We start from the raw sequence: 16,693 nt of genomic DNA, 5'->3' as shown, positions 1-16,693 counted from the left end.
TACATTTCGCACTCGTGTTTCCAACTTCTCGCCTTTTCTTGCTTTTTTTTTTCTCCCCCCTCTTGCGCTCAGAGCCGCGCGTCACACCACGTTAGGATAATAAACGTGTTACATAAAGATCTGTGGAAGCGGAGCGAAATCAGCTTTTTAAAAAAAAAAAAAAAAGTCGCGATAAATCCATATGATTCCGCAAGATTCATGGCCAAGGCTACAGGACGGGGTGGTTGGGGAGGAGGTGGTGATGGTGTTGGTGGTGGTTATGGAGGAGGGGAGGGGGGGGGAGGGAGAATCAGTATTCTGGAGACGAGGATCGGCTCGTCAGGAGACGCTGATTTTATAGCCGGGGCTTCGTCTCTCCCTCTCTCACGAGAGGACATCTGAATATAGAGACCACATCTAATGCGGAGTCACTTTCGACGCACGCCGCTTCGCCCCCCCCCCCCCCCCCCCCCAAAGTGATTCTTTTTTATTTTGCTTCTTAAGAGAGAGATCAGCTGTTTTTTTTGTTTTTTTTTTATTCCTTTTGTTTTGGAAATCATCTGTTAAGCACCCTTGGATTAATACGATCGGGATGAAAGCCCTCATGTTGAACAGGCAGGACAAATATTTAACGGAGGAGGTGGAGAGAATGGGGGGAGGGGGGCAGAGGAGAGGAGAGGAGGCGAAACTTTAACTGACAGATGACATATGAAAATGAGCTCCGCTGCAAAAAAATAATCCACAGGCAAATACATACACACACACACACAAAAAAAATCGGTCTTACCTTACACTGCGGAAGCTATGGCTATTTTCCCAACATACTTGACCACATCCTTCTCTTTTTTTTTTATAAATAAATTCTGCAGCCCTCCGGTGAATCGATACTCCCCATCCCCGAGACAAAAAAAAAATATATATATATATATATATTAGAAGTCCGTCCGAGGGTGCGCAACAAGATGGTTCGAAAAAATAAAATTGCGGTTAACACTCCGGTCCTTTTAGTCCGCTCACATCCCCCCCGTCTCCTTCTTCTTCTTCTTCTGGGTTTTTCCCATCAAAAAACGCGAGCGCAACAACACACACGCCAGCCACCGAGGAAGAGGGAGAGAGAGAGGGAGAGAGCGAGAGGGAGGGAGAGAGAGCGAGAGAGGCAGAGGCTGGGAAAGGCGAGAGAGAGAGAGAGAGGGGAGAGAGAGAGAAAAAAGAAGAATTCTTGGAGTGGTGGAAAAGAAAGAGAGGAGATTCTTACAGTATTACCATAAATTAATTCGCCAGACTCCACGTCTCTATTCCCCCACTTCTTCTCCGGCAAGACGCGCAAACCCCCCCCTCCTCCTCTTCCTCCTCCTCCTCCGGAGTAAAAAATACAAAAATAAAAAATAAAAAAACAGTGGGAGGACAAAAAAAGGAGAGAGAGATCCGTAGTGGGTGGATGTGAAGATGTTGGGGGGGCCCGGTGAGTTACAACAGAGAGACAGAAAGAGAGGGGGAGAGAGAGAGAGAGAGAGCGAGAGAGAGAGAGAGAGAGAGAGAGGAAAACAGACGCGCTTTTTTCCGCCTGGTGCTGCTCGCAGGGCTCCGGGAGCAGGCTGCAATATCACGTCACACACTCAGCCGCTAAGATAAAGCACGTACGTACGCTCCCTCACTGCCGCTGCGTCTGGCACCGCCAATACTTTCTTCCCTCTATGCCCTCCTCCTTCCTTCCCCCTTTTTCATTTTTTTCCTTCTCTCTCTCTCTCTCTCTCTCTCTCTCTCTCTCTCTCTCTCTCTCTCTCTCATGTATGCCTCCCCCCCTTTAATTCGAGTCAAAAGGGTTTCCCCCTCCTCTCAACTGGACCCCTCTCACTTTGTGCTCCGTGCTTTTTTTTTTTTTTTTTGGCGGCTGCTGCTGTCCTCCCAAAAAGCAGGAATTATTTCATGGACTTGGGATTTTTTTTTATTTATTTATTTTTTTTTGAGAGGAGGGGGTGTGGGGGAGAGGAGAGAAAGTGCCAAATGGGAGCATATCAGTGGGACCCCGTGCGCTTTGTGGTGTGTTGGGTGATCCTTCCCTCATCTTCCTGACGGGTGGCAGCCGCAGTTGGGTTGATTCCTTTCGCCCACGGTTGGTGGTGTACGGCAAGCTGCACGTCCTCCTGTTCGCCGCCCTCACGCTGCTGGAGGAACAAACGCTTCTGGGGGCCAACTTTTGCTCCCCTTTTGGAAAGTTGTTGTGGGTAGTTCTGCACCCTTACATGTGCACCTCAAGCTGCTGGGGTTTTTTGTGTGTGTGTGTTTGTTTGTTTCTACATCACGTGTTCTCTCAGTGGGACATAATCTTACCTGTGTGTTTTCAAGGTAAGAATAAACAGAAAGAGAAACCCTTTCTGCTTCAAAATTAACCCTCATTTTTTTTTCAAGTGCTTTGCCCTGACATTCAGAGCGGCATTCATTCAACAATCAACAGTCAATTAAATCCACTGTAACCTCCAGGCTCCGGCACTTTGTCACTGACAATGTGGCATCAATGGCCCCGCAATAGCCTTCATTACCCATTGGCCGAATTCACGGGGAGAATGGGACCATGATGGACACGAGGATGGGGAGTTACAGTCATCCACGTCGCTCGCTGATCACGCCGCCTTCCCATTGAGCTGCTGAAGATGGAGGCTTTTTGTTCACATTGTTGGCTCTTTTTTTATTTATTTTTTTATCAGGTGCCAATAAAGCATCAGATTCATAATTATCGGCCTTCGGTCTCGAATGAGAAATGAATGTGCGTGACCTTCACACGTGTAGGAGCTCAGTCCATTTGCATATTTAGAGTTATTTGCATATTCTAAAAAGGAGATTGGTCAGTGCAGATAAAGGCGATTGTTCCCCTAGTTAGAATGTGATCGTGTATTTTCCCGCTTTTTTTTAATTTATTTATTTATTTTTTATTTTGGAGGGTTGGGTCAGCCGCTCTAATCATTTTGCTGTGCTCAGTTAACTCTCATTAGCCTGGCCGTCTCTTTCAGGCCTTGACTGAATGCGTTCCATCTGAGCAGATGCTGCATGAAGAGCCCATTTGTTTATTTATTTCCAGGAAGTTTTTCAGTGTGAAGTGTTTTGCGAGCCAGCCCTTCCAGAGAATGCTCCAGAACCACACAGAGAGTGTCGTCCGCAGCAGTGCGAGAATCTGAAAGAACTTGTTTATATCCCCAGCATCCTGTACCAAGCGGCGTTTACAGCGTTGTTAATCTGTTGCCAAACTTATAAAGGAGATTGGAGTCATTCAGCGCAGTTGGTTGCCGCGGCCTGTTAGCGTGGTAGCTTTTCTAATTCCAGTCTTCCCCAGGCAGCCGGTGGAACATCAGGGGTGACCTCGAGCCAGCCCACTTTCCACGGCCATAATGAAGACTTTGGCGTTGAGGGAGCTTTTGGCTCAGCAAGCTAAGAGGTGGAAGAAATTCATGCAAAGCCTTATTGAACAATGAGAACACAATAAGTATCTCTCCACTGACTCATGGGGAGGCCAATTGCCAAGCCTGAGGAGGAAACACTGCCATCGCTCTCCCCTGCAAAGACGTTTTTTCCGGAGCCCAAATGGCACCCTGCGCGCTTGGTCATTTCGCGAACCAGGAGAGAAGATGAAATTCACGAGGAAATGTGGTTTCATGTAGTCAAAGTTGAATGGGGAATAATGTCCTGAGTACTAAGCCAGCTCGAGGGATGGAACAGTGTTGCATATTTGTGCAATAACAGTGACAGTGGGACGCCTCCTGTAAAAAGATTCACTCCTCGAAACGAATAAACAACATAAATGACATCATGTGGTTTGAAATTATTTTTGCAAAAGAGAGCGTAATTTGCCTTATGTTCGTGTCAAACGTTGGAAGCAGACAGCAGATTGAAAAGCAGAGGCAGGAACCATATTTATAAACATATACACACACACTCATAAAGCCTTTTAGGATTTCCTGAAATGTCCCTGATATTGAATCTGGTTACGCTGCGAGCAGATCAATTTATTCCCTGCTAGGATCTCTAAAAAACAGTTGTGATATTTCTCATCTAATAGCAGTTGCAGAATCTGTCATATTATTCTGTCAACTCAAGAATCTGTTTGAGCACATGGATTCTGAATTATTCATGACCCCGCATAAAGAATAGCCCTATTATCACCTGCTCCTGTTTGTGCGACTCAGCCTGTACTCAGGCGTGTGTGTGTGTGTGTGTGTGTGTGTGTGTGTGTGTGTGTGGGTGCAGGATAGTACGTCTGTTTGATATAATGGCTCTTTCACAGCGTTCATGTCCATTACAACATCTCATGCGATAAACATCAGTCTATTGATCATGTGATAAACATCGGTCTATTGATGTTTACCAACCATTATGAATCATTATAGTTTGACTGCCCTAAGAATATATGAACTCTCAATCTCATTGAAAAATTATGGATTTTCTTTGTACACACACACCATACACGCAGGCAGGCAGATAAGGGTGAGTTCTCCAGGCAGTAGTCAAATGTATTCAGACTTTCGGCTCAGCTCCGTCACCACCAGGTAGTCCATATGTTACATTTGTCTGAGCGCAGTGATAATGGGCTCCTCCCTGTTGGCATCTCAGCTGGATGACTTATTGGCAAACCCCAAATGAGCGCGTCTGAAAGAAGTTTTTCTTGAAGTGCTGAATCATTTTTGCTTCTTCCTGCGATGTTGTGGAATAAGTTGTTATGCCATTTGTCATCGCCGGCGTTGTACTGGATACGTCTTTAATGGTCGGATCTGGGAGTATTTGTTCGCCTCTTTACAACTGCGCCGCTGCTTTTTCTCCAGCAAATGACCGTGCAGAAGTGGTGCATCTGCCTTCCCCCGCTACAGTATGTGAGGGTATTATTATCTACTTGGATAGTTTGATTTGATGATTCTTGTGCACTGAGACAAGTCACCGTTCCTGTTTTTGCTACAAAGTAAGCGCGATTCTAGAGATGGCAACATGTGTCTGTATGAATTTGGATAGATTGCCATCAAGTGTTATACATACATTGGTGCTCCCTAGAGGAGGATAAATCTACTGACTTTTTCATCTGGAACCACCAAGATGTCAAAGTTTTAGGCTCTGAATAAAATATTTTGACCAGATTTGGAGAGAATTAATCCTATTCACTTAAAGGAGACACATTATGCACATTTTCAGGCTGTTAATTTTATTTTGGATAACTACTAGAATAGGTCTATGAGCTTTAATGGGTTAGGGTTAGGCAGACTTTCACCTTTTTAACTTTCAAGATCGTTCTCATGCACAAGACCATCTATAAAACACTGAGTGGAAGGAAAAAAACAAAAAAGCATAACAAGTCTCCTTTATATGATCCCCTGACTTTTTGACTTTTGACTTTAAATTGACTTTTCATCTTGTGCAACCAAAGTTTTCACTCCTCAGTCAAAAATTCGAAAACTTCCTGTAGATTGGTAAAACATTTATATCAACATCCATGTTCCCTAAAGAATGACTCCAAATGAATTTGGGGTCCTCTGGCTTTTATTCTGGCACCACCAGGAGTAGTAGACATCTGTTGTTTTGAGTGACATGTTTCTACAACTGTCAGAGGGATTACCATGCAATTTGGTACAAACACTCACGTTGTCCTCAGGGTGATTTGTAATTACTTTGGTGAACCCTTTCACTTTTCATGTAGCGCCATCATCTGTTCAAAATTTTGACTCACTCAACACTGACATGTGACCAAATACCAACAAAACTAACTATATTGCCGTCAGCAGCAGTTGTACTCAGTGTTTACTGGTAAGCAGCAAACGTAACCACGCTAACAGGCTAAACTAAGAAAGTAATGTAACACTTTATAATAACTATCATTATAGAATGGTACATTTTTATGTTAAACTTGAGTTAATAGTTCACTTTTAACAGACAACAAATGCTTTATAAATAATTTATTCATGTATTTATGATTATTTATTTATTTACTTACTGATTAACTATAACTATACATGTGCCCTTTATTCATGATGTTTATTATAAAGTGTTACCGATGGTGAACATGGTAAACATTATACCTGCTACACATGTTGGTATCTTCTCGTTAGCATTCTTATTTTAGCACTCAACTCAAATCACTACTGTGCCAAGTTACATCTTCGCAGAGCAGCTGGCGTGGCTGAAGACTCTCGGTGTTGTTAAATATTTCTCGTGAACCTTTGTTAAGGGTCTCTTTGTCTTGCAGGTTTTGTGTAATAAAAACAGTTATCTCGCAGGAAGGACTCCCAGATCTCACACTATTTAGAGCAACATGATTTAAGGAAGCAGTAACCCACCCTGGGACATGAATAGAAGTGATTAACTTCACATTCACAGACGCGGCAAAGCCAAAGAAACTTGTGAAGGAGTCTAGACGCACTGTGAGAACGCGGGTATCCGCGAACACTTTGGAGTTTGTCTCCTTTTATTAACACACAAAGACTTATTTGCATTATGGATTCATGCTTACAGTAATGCGCTTCATGCGTCTATTGGATGTCACCATCAGTGTATACGGGCCTGTGTCTTACGGTTCGATGCGATCATTACACTAATGATGTACAGCTCTATTAACAAATTAAAGCATGGGCACTTTGCTTGCATCCGTTCAAGGGCTGTTTTCCCATTTTTCTTCATATTTAATTAAAAACTGCAGAATGTGGCGTGCAGTTGATGCAGGCGAGGTTAAGTGCTGAGGGCAGTTCTTGCACTTCCTCTTGTATGGCAATCATAAACACTTCAAGTGAGTGCAAAGGGAAATGTATGTTAACCGTGTGAGATAATCAATGTCTGTCAAAAAGATGCATGGTTGAGGCTCTTTGGAGATATACTGTGCACGCTGTCGATGCATCAAAATGACTTCACGTGTGCGCGATGAGCCTTTTGACTCCCGAGCACACATGATCGTTACCGATGCGTTATTAACCACATTTATTTTCGGTGCAAGCCAATTTGAATTTTAGCGTAATGAAAGAGTTCACTCAGAAACAACGCTGAGGAAAGACATTAATACCGTCTTTCATTTGATTTTTCCTCTTGAGCGTCAGCAAAAGTGTAAATGACACAACAGAAATTTGCATTATTGTCATATCGAGTGATAAATTCTGTCTCTGAGGCCCTCGGGGGAGAAAAATGCCATAAAAGAGTCCTTTATTATCGGAAATGTGTAACTGGGAGATGATCTTTCAAGCAACTGGATAACTTATGCACTTGTCATTTATCAATGAGTGAAGGTTTCAGAGGTCCACTTTTATCAAAGTTTCAATGTGAATGAAACATTTAACACCGCGTTAAAATTTTAATGAATTTCATTATTTTAGTGAAAGTGAAAACATATTCCAAATGTTTTCACAGTCCCTCTCCTTACTACCTCGTTTGCCGAGACATGCCCTTTCAACTTAAACCCCACTTTAAATGTAAAGTTAGAATAACCTTGCTTGATTAATGAGGTGAAATGTACGTGTGTGCTGACACACTGCACTCTGACACCCACTGCGCCCGAGAAAGAACAGAGTCTTGAACCATCTCTGCTCGGGGACATTAGGCCAAGGTCTGTCTAATATGGTGTATGCACTCTAAATGTAACTGCGCCTCTGACCCTGCAGCGTCTTCGCAGTAATCAGGGAAATCTGAAAGTCAGTTAGTCAACAGTATAAAAATGCTTTATAGGGGTGAAATGATCTCATGTGCTTTCAACCCTTACTGCTGTTTGTTGTCGGGCAAAGGAGCTGAAAGCACAGACGATCCTTGACCTCCGATAGCGCAGACGGGTCTGTTTAGGAAATGAAAATCAAAGCAATAGCTTCGATATTACAGCGGTCAAATAAACACAGTCCTTCTCTGTATTTGGCTTTATTTGAGGACGAGGACTGGACGTAACTGTGGTTCTTCTCATTAATAGTTAGAATGGACGGTCGCAAACAATGTGTTTATGGATAACAGTCGGCCAACAGCGGAGCGTGTCAAGGAAAGATGATGAGGCTTAAAATGAATGCTCCAACTGTGTGGATGTTGTCTTTGATTACTTGGTAGTACGCGAGGACACAGCTGAGCAGACCCCTGCACGCTATGTGGTCACTATTTGAATTAGCAAAGCCTGTATAAACCTCGAATGAAGTAATGCTCACAGTCACAAAGAAACTGACAATATTTTGCTGCAGCGGTTTGAAACATTTCCAGAAGAAGCAGGATGGTTCAGATGGAAACAATCACTAATCCTGGCTCTTGGAAAATAAATGCACACCAGTCACCAGGACACAACCGTGAAAAACTAGACTTCGGGCACATGCACCACCATAAAAAAATGACTCTGAAAATTGCCACTTTGCAGGTTTTATATGATGGGAGGTAGGAAACTGTAGTCCGTAATGGTGTCATTGGCTCAAATTTTTATGTACACACACTGGCACTGGTGAGTAATGGATTTTGGGTCATTTTGATCATATTTGCGGGATTTATTGGTGAAAAATGTGCATCATAATACAGATGATTATTATTTTGAAAGTAAAAATTGCTTTTTTCCCCCATTTCAGCACTTTATTGCATTTAAAGAGCAACCTTTTGTATCATCGGCGGCTGCTCGCACAATTACAAAGAAGGCAATCAGACATCAACAGAACTGTATAATCCCCATGATGACGAGTGTGGTTGCTATCAGCATCTTTCATTACTTTCCCTCGCAGGTCTTTTTTGATGTTAAATATACCAGTCCTCTGTCTACTCAAAGGAGTTTGCTTTTCAAATGTTCTCCTTTTCAAAAAAGCAGGATGCTGACACCACCAAACCGGGCCAAATCTCCCCGCCACAGAGTCGCTTGTTTACCATATGGCTCGCAATGAATATTAATCAATTCACTTTAATTTTTAATACATGTGTAAGAAATTGGGCATCATGTGGACGATTCTTGAGAGAATGAATGAATGAGTAAAAATCAAATGTGAAGAAGCCTTTTTTGAGTTAGCTTTGGAAAAAGAAATGCTTGCCGGGGCTGCCCTTATCAGGAGGAGATGCTACTAAGCTTCAACAAACACACTTTCTCTAACTGGAATTTATCATTCAGAGAAAGGGAAAAAAAAAGAAGAAAAATATGTAGCGCCTGTCATGCATGTGTGACCTAAACTATGCCAGTGTGGTGCTTGCAGCTCTGCTTTACATTCCACTCACACTCCTATTTGGCTTTTCCATGCCTGGGTTTAGAACTGATTTTAAATAAAGGTATTTTTTCTCAGCATTGTTCCTGTTTTTTTATTTTTTTTATTTTATGTCAGAGACAATGCTGCACTGCATGAATCCTCAGAGCCTTTATCCGTTTCCTTTGAATGTGGTTCCAACCACCAGGCCTTAGACTCCAGCAAACCCCCGTCTCTAGCTGTGTAAATATTCCATGAGCAGCTGCCCCCACATTGTGGATTGACAAGCATTCATGACTTTAAAACTCCATCTTTAACAGCGTGTTGCTGGATGGCTTAAACCTATAGTAGCTGTGCTTAATTTTTACATTTCGGTTAATGTGGAACAACCCCACAACCTTGTGTAATACAGGTGTAAAAGTTCCAAGAGAAATAAGGGAAAAATCAATACAACTTCACAAGTTTTTTTTATATATATATATATATATATATATATATATATATATATATATATATATATATATATATATATATATATATATATATATACATATATATATATATACATATATATATATATGTATATATATATATATATATATATATATATACATATATATATATATACATATATATATATGTATATATATATACATATATATATATATATATGTATATATATATATATGTATATATATATATATGTGTGTGTGTGTATATATATATGTATATATATATATATATATACATATATATATTATACTATAGGAGACAAAATATGGATGACTGATAGCAGATCGTGTGAAAAGGCTAAGGAATCTTGCTGACGAAGAGCTCTGCAAATCAGCCCCGCAGCAGGCAGGATATAGAGCTGTGTCCTTGTTAATCAAGGAGATCATAGGTCACCTTGGCAATTATCAATTCCAAATGCACACAATAACAAACTCTCTCCAACAAATCACCTGCCACATTTTCATTTTCCCGTCTATAATTTATTTTACCGGGCGATGAGGAAAGCGAGGGGGCGGGATGGAAGAAAAAAAAAAAAAAAACGACAATCTACAAGATGCCTGGAAAGGAGCTGCTTAGTCATTAATAAAAGAGATGAATATGAGTTAACCACATAATTTTGTCGTTGTCGTTGGCCATCAGCCTGCTCCATTGTCTTCTGTGCAGCTGTCGGCTCGCTAATCAATCACGAGCCGCTAATCAATCTGCGTCACCCTCACTTTTAACCCCCCGATTTCGTCTCCGCTACTGTTAAAAAATGAATACAACTTCATATCTCGCCATTCCTCAGCGATGTAGACAAGGCCCAGCTGGATTTATTGATGATCTTACTGTGTTTGCACGATCCTTTCATCACATTCATCTTTCCACTGATGTTACTGTATGTCGACATCAGATGGGGATGAGGCTTTTACAACTAAAACACTGCTAGTGAGATGGGCACTACAATAATTCTAACATTCACACACAGACTCTGAATGCAAAGTGTCTTCTGTACATCCTGCACAGTCCATACATCCTTTGTGCTGTTTTATGTGAAACATATGTCTTCCTATGAAAAGCCTCACGTACACTATTTGCTCCGTCTATTGTAGCCTTTGTAGCTCTGTGGACAACTCTGAGATACAGCTAATTAAAAAGCCTGTGATAAAATAATTAGCCTCCCTGGCAGACAATGGAGAGTGAAATTCTTTCATAATCTCTTGAATGAACTGATAAGGAACTTTTCAAGCATCCAACAATTTGCTGTCGACGGGACAAACCACAACTCAGTGACTCATTTTCACTGGCAGACATGCTTTTATATGTTTCAGTTCAAGGTTCTTTACCTGGATGGGTGCCTGTATGCCACTGAGTGGATGTGCTGGAGCGGATCAAAACATGCTGTAAGACTTGTGTTTTATGAATGCAGGTCAACGTTTGAAAAAGGAGTGCGCCAGTCTGCAAGTTACATAAAGTTAAAGTGGCAGGCTTTTACTTTTTTAAATAAGGACATGGTGTGAATAGATTTTTCCAATCACGCAAACCAAACTCTGTAGTTACCACTGCGTCACCTGTCATTTGTTTTCTAATCTTGCATGGTACATATGAAATATACAACGATGAAGATTACATGTAATTCTCTCAAATAGTGAGTCCTTGACTTGAGACGACAGTGGTGGAACCAGACTAGTTATTTCTAGCTGGCAACTTTTTTAGTTAGCTAATTAGGCAAAAAACGAACAAAAAGAGAACCCTGTCAAAGCATCCTTAAATTTCCAATATGCAGCATTTCAGCATTAATGTGTCTACAAGTGACTAGACATTTGTGTATATTTGGTGAGTTGTGCTTATCCTAAACGTTTCCAACAATGTTCAACCAATCATTTTACTCAAGGGTTAGGGTTCATTTGGTTGCCTGTTGCTATAACGTATAACATTAACTCATCCGTGAACATATCTGCCGGTTTTCATCAGCAATGGTAGTTATTTTAACTATGAAGACACCAGCTCCCATGATCCCACAGTGCCTTTGTCTTTTGTTTTGATTGAGAGACGCCATAGCGGCAGAAATTAGCTACATGATACAACTTGGCTCTTGGCCTTGGTAGTAACACGAGGCTACTATTGTAAGTGTAAGCTAGTTAGCGAGATATACTCGTGACGATAGCTTATGTGAGAGCAGTTATAGGTGCGGTATGTTAGCATTTTAGTTGAAAACATTAAAAACACAAATTATCAACAGAATGTTATCAAAAACAACAATTCTGACATCTCTGTATTGTGTTGCAGAGATATCTACTGAAGTAAGTATGCTAACCGGCTAGCCCCAGACCATACCAGTCCAAAGCTCCTGTGCTAGCAGTGTTAACACCTTTTAAAGAAGCAGTTTAATCTGTTCCTTATACTTTTGCTCATTTGGTTTTTGGAAAAGCAAAATAAAAAAATGTAATAAAATAAAAGACGCCACCCTCCAAACTCTTTAAAATTAGACTATTGTCTCACTGTAGCGCACCATTAAGACCTACCATGCCTAGTTACATTTGCAAAGCTATGATTTGACAGTCATTGTTCGTTGGAGGGGTTTGTCAAATGGTCAAATACAGCAGAACAGAATGTCTATAGAAAGGGAAGAAAAAAAGATGTCAGAAGGATAATGTTGTCCATTTAATGTTACAGCAAGAGAAATAATTATGACTTCTTCCTTTTTTCCTCTGACATCTCTTTGGCGCATCTTTAATGCTCATAATTTGACTTTGAGAAATGTATTGTGTACTGTTCGTGGGCAGTATCGGCTGCTTCTCAGTGCATGCACAATTAGTGTCCAATCAGTAAATTGACCAGTGATCTGTCTGCTCTCACAGCAGGTTGGGGGACGACTGCTTGTCTTCGGCAGTTTGCATTCTTGGAGCACAGTGGATGGTAACTACGGCGTCAGAATGCTTAATTGCCCAATTTCAGAGAAAAAGTAGCGAGTGAAAAGCAAACATCCTCCATTTGAATCCATTTAGTGTCTTTGGATGTGTGATGAAATATGTATCCAGTATGGTTTTACTGGGCAAAATAAGGACACCTCAATCAATACTGAGTGTTCCACTTACATTTTGATTGGGGGCATATACTTTGATTTATTAATCTGTGTAAAATATTTTTTACCTCCTCTTTCCTTACGGTGACCTTGACTATATGGTCGATGATTTGAATTCTGCTTGCGACTCCGCTGAATAATAAAGATTAATGCTCAGAGATTATGCTCTTGCCGTGGCAAGTGAGACACATGAGAGAATACCGAAATGCAGGCCGAGCGTGCATAAGCGATAATTGATCTGACGCTTTCATGTTAAGAGGGAAACGAGCATTAAACAGTGTACTTCGGCGAGATGAGGTGAATGAGCGAGTTGCAGACGAGCTGTTTCGTTCATTACGCTAATTGTGATTACAATTGTAGTGCACAGTTCAAATAATTTTCCCATTTGCTCTTTCACAGTTTCACTTCTGACGAATGCGGCCTGTCTTAAATTATGCATAAGGGAAATTGGTTTGCAAGTGCATCGAACAATGTATCTCCCCACACACATGCACAGCTCACGCATTCCTTTGTTTTCCTCCAGTAAAATCAAACACCATAATTGTTTACAGTCATTTTTTTACACCAGGGAACTGTATCATAATTGTCATCCTATACTGCATTACACAATTAGTGCTTTGGATGTCAACCTTCACCGAGGAGCAATTGCCTGGATCAACCTGTCCACTGTAATGAGGCTGGCTGAAAACTGCCTGCACCACTGGTTTCCTGCAGCTCAGCTGTCCCTTGTGATATCCATCTCCTGAGTCTGGTCTGGCTTGTCAATCTGGGCTGGAGGGAGACACTGCCTCCGCTGATCACATCTGCCCAGAGAGCTGCTTTCAACAGCATGAATGGTCATGGTAAACTGTGCCTCTGTCATCACAACTAGACAGCCCATTTAAATCAGACCACACAACTTCTCAGAGAATTCCCTGCACCAGCTTTTCACTTCTGGTACAACTAGTTGAATGTGTACATGCTGTTTCATGAGTGGGCGGGTGCGTTTTGACAGATTTACTTCTCAGGATTGAATTAGATCCGGTATGTATTAAAACGCCCTTTCTAATGCGAAATGTAATAATGGAACCCTCCGAATTATATTTTTTACAAGCCTACAGCTGTTTGAATTATTGTTCGTGCACTAGCTTAGTTTAATAAACCGGTAATAATATCCGGCGCGATTAACTCACCTTGCAATATTGAAAAGGACCTGTCAGAGTCTGTCCATCCCGGGAGATAGGAACAGGGAGACAGCTAGCTGCAGGATGCCAAAAAGTGAAATGCAAAAGTAATTTCCATTAAAGTAAAAATCCACTTTAAAACATAGTTTATATTACCTCTATAAACTTGGACAGTGAAATCCAGCCCTGTGTCTGAGACCATATTTCTTCTGGAACAGATGAAAGCCGGCCAATACTTCAATTTGTCATGAAAGCAAAACTGTCCATGTCTGGCCCATTAACACTAAGAGGTGACGTTCAGCATAGAGAGAGAGAGAAAGAGATATCTCCTGGTCGAGCATTGCTATGAAATTAAGCTCATTAATGTGTCGAGGCTTCAGGAAATACCCCCCCACCCCCCCCCCCCCCCCCCACCCCCACCCCCCCCCAAGTCAACCCAAAAGACAAAGTCACCTCCCGGTTGATGGAGCAGCTCTTCATGACTTCATTGATCAGCAGGTCAGGGCTGACCTTTTCAAGACGGCAGTCCACGCTCATAACTATGTATTTGCTTTGCCCGAGATCTTAAGAATAACAAAGGAGTTTTGGGCAGATTATGACTTAATGATGACCTGTCAACCTCCATCCTTTGATCAGCTCGAGGCATTCACAATAAATGAACTGGAGTCGAGATGAAAAGTGTTTGTGTTAACATTGCATGGCTTGGTCGCTGAAGGAGTGATTTGATGGCTTGTAAAGAGCGTATCAGCGGCCCACCTGATGTTCGCGACAGTAGTGGTGGCATCACACTCAGGGTAGGAGGCTCAGATGTCCTACAGCTGTGTTCAAGGGTTCAAGTCATACAAGTGTAGGCAGTTTTGAGCAATCGTTGTCGTTTGTTTTTTTATACACCATTTTAATCCCAAATTGGGAAATTCTTTTTTCCACTCACATTACACACAGGTGCGCACACACAAACACACACATGCAGTGTAGAGGAGATGAGCGAAGGGGCAGCCACACATTCCATGGCACCCAATGAGCAGTGTTAGGATTTGGTGCCTTGCTCAAGGGCACATTGGCAATGCCCAGGATGGGAACCAGCACTCTCCAACTGCCAGTTCACATCATTGTTTTTTCGGTCCGGGTGGGACTTGAACCCCCAATCAAGTTTCATTGCTTAGGAACCATAAAGACAATGGTTGGGCCACTCCGGAGGGACATCAGATCATATTTTTAAGGTAAAACAACTGGTTTGATATCTGATTAGCTTCCATTAGTCAGCAAGTTAGCTAGAAAGTTGTTGAATGCTAACGTTAGCTTACGAGGTACCAACTATGTTGTTTTATCATGAAATATGGTTGAATATGCCTCCAGATTTTCACTATCCACCGTCTTTTCAGTTGCTGATCAATTAGGAAGCCATACAATGACAGTTTGTCAAATTACCTGCATTTAAACGACTTGCAACCTGGAACACGGCAGCATTACATTATCCCAGCAATCAAGCGTCCCACCCTGAGCGTGACATCTACTCAGCGGATGTGCCCGAGGGTATACCTCCTGGTGCCACCTGTGGTATCCTACAGATGTGCATTGGTAGAGAGCTCCACCTCCCACACCCCCAGTGAGTAGTGGGATGTATTAACGGGGTAATCTCTGGTGTACATCTCCGAGGGAGTTGTTTAGGAACACCACTAAGAAGCCCTATTCTTTCCTCTTGGGGCTTGTGCAGGTGTGCTAATACGATATCGGAGCTGTCTGAAGCACTTACATCGCAGAGCGATGACTAGAGAGATGAATTAGAAGTGTGTCGTCCCCCCACCCCCTTCTCTCTTTAATGACAAGCCCTCCCCTTCATTTCTCAGGTCTCCAATCATGCAGACAACTCGCCACGGCTTTACTCCAGCCAGGTCCCCAGCATGAGGATGACCCATCAGTCTGGCGTGTGTTGCACGAGCCAATCTGCTGGGATGATAAATGATAACCAGGAGCTCGGTGCTGCTGGCCCTGTCAGAGGAGATTTCGGATGGGAGGGATGATGGGGTTGCCACACCGACGCGTGGTGTGGGCTCACAGCGGGTACGGAGCACAGACTCCAGTGCCACCAATTAATGTTTGTCTTAGTTCACCCCAGATAACCAGAGCAGACTGTACAGCACGCGGGGCATAGCACTGGCCCCCCGACAAATAGCAGCCGAGCAAAAGTGCGATACTCCTGGGAGCGGGAGAGAAGCTGCAAGGTATTAGGAGAGTATGAAACAAGCAACAGCAACAATTAGTCTGGCGTTCCTTTGGGAATCGTCACCTGGGAGAAGAACAAAAAAAAAAACAAAGCTAGAGAAACACTTTTAAACATAGGTTTCATATAGAGAACTGAAGGTGGATTAGAGCAAAATGGTGGCCTTCAACCTCACACAAAAGCAATTTTTTTCATTTTCCTTTCTCGGCACTCCTCCTGCCCTCTGCCATGCCTGCACCACTACAGCAGGTCTGTGTAAATAGATGCCATCTGGAAAACCTCTTAAACAGCAGAGGGTGCCAAAGCTTTTCAGTTTCATGTTTCCCGGCCTCACTGAATCTCGACCGCCTTCAAACCTCCATATTTAGGCGACGTTATGTTTCCGTTTCACAATTTAAAGAAATATAATTTGCTCAATCAAACCGGCTGACAGGGGCGGACCTAATGTGAAGGCAAAAACCCACAGTGGCCCTCCTGAGCACATTTCTGTCGAATGAAGCGTCAACACGACATTACATAATCCCTGTGAGCTGCTCTCTATCAGCATATTTCACTACTTTCACTCCCAGGTGTTTGTTTGTTTTTTTTTTTAAAAACTGCCCCGTCTCCT

At 42.3% G+C, this 16,693-nt stretch overlaps 2 protein-coding genes across 14 annotated transcripts in view; one reads left to right on the top strand and one right to left on the bottom strand.

Moving 5' to 3' along the window:
- The window catches only part of adgrb3 (adhesion G protein-coupled receptor B3), a 128,958-nt gene extending 127,305 nt beyond the window's left edge, over nucleotides 1–1,653 (bottom strand). For 5 of the 9 annotated variants that reach the window (XM_030441366.1, XM_030441369.1, XM_030441367.1 and 2 more), the window contains exon 1: nucleotides 767–1,651. The gene's annotated coding sequence lies outside the window, so the exon portion shown is untranslated. Of the gene's footprint in view, nucleotides 1–766 lie in introns of all 9 variants that reach the window. The other 4 variants (XM_030441374.1, XM_030441375.1, XM_030441373.1 and 1 more) reach the window with 3 other exon arrangements.
- Nucleotides 1–16,693, top strand: part of eys (eyes shut homolog) — a 313,003-nt gene that overhangs the window by 56,431 nt on the left and 239,879 nt on the right. The window lies entirely within an intron of this gene.

The sequence above is a fragment of the Sparus aurata genome, chromosome 15 (genome assembly GCF_900880675.1).
Source record: "Sparus aurata chromosome 15, fSpaAur1.1, whole genome shotgun sequence".
Classification (NCBI taxonomy): domain Eukaryota; kingdom Metazoa; phylum Chordata; class Actinopteri; order Spariformes; family Sparidae; genus Sparus; species Sparus aurata.
This window is presented reverse-complemented; position numbering and strand designations above follow the sequence as displayed.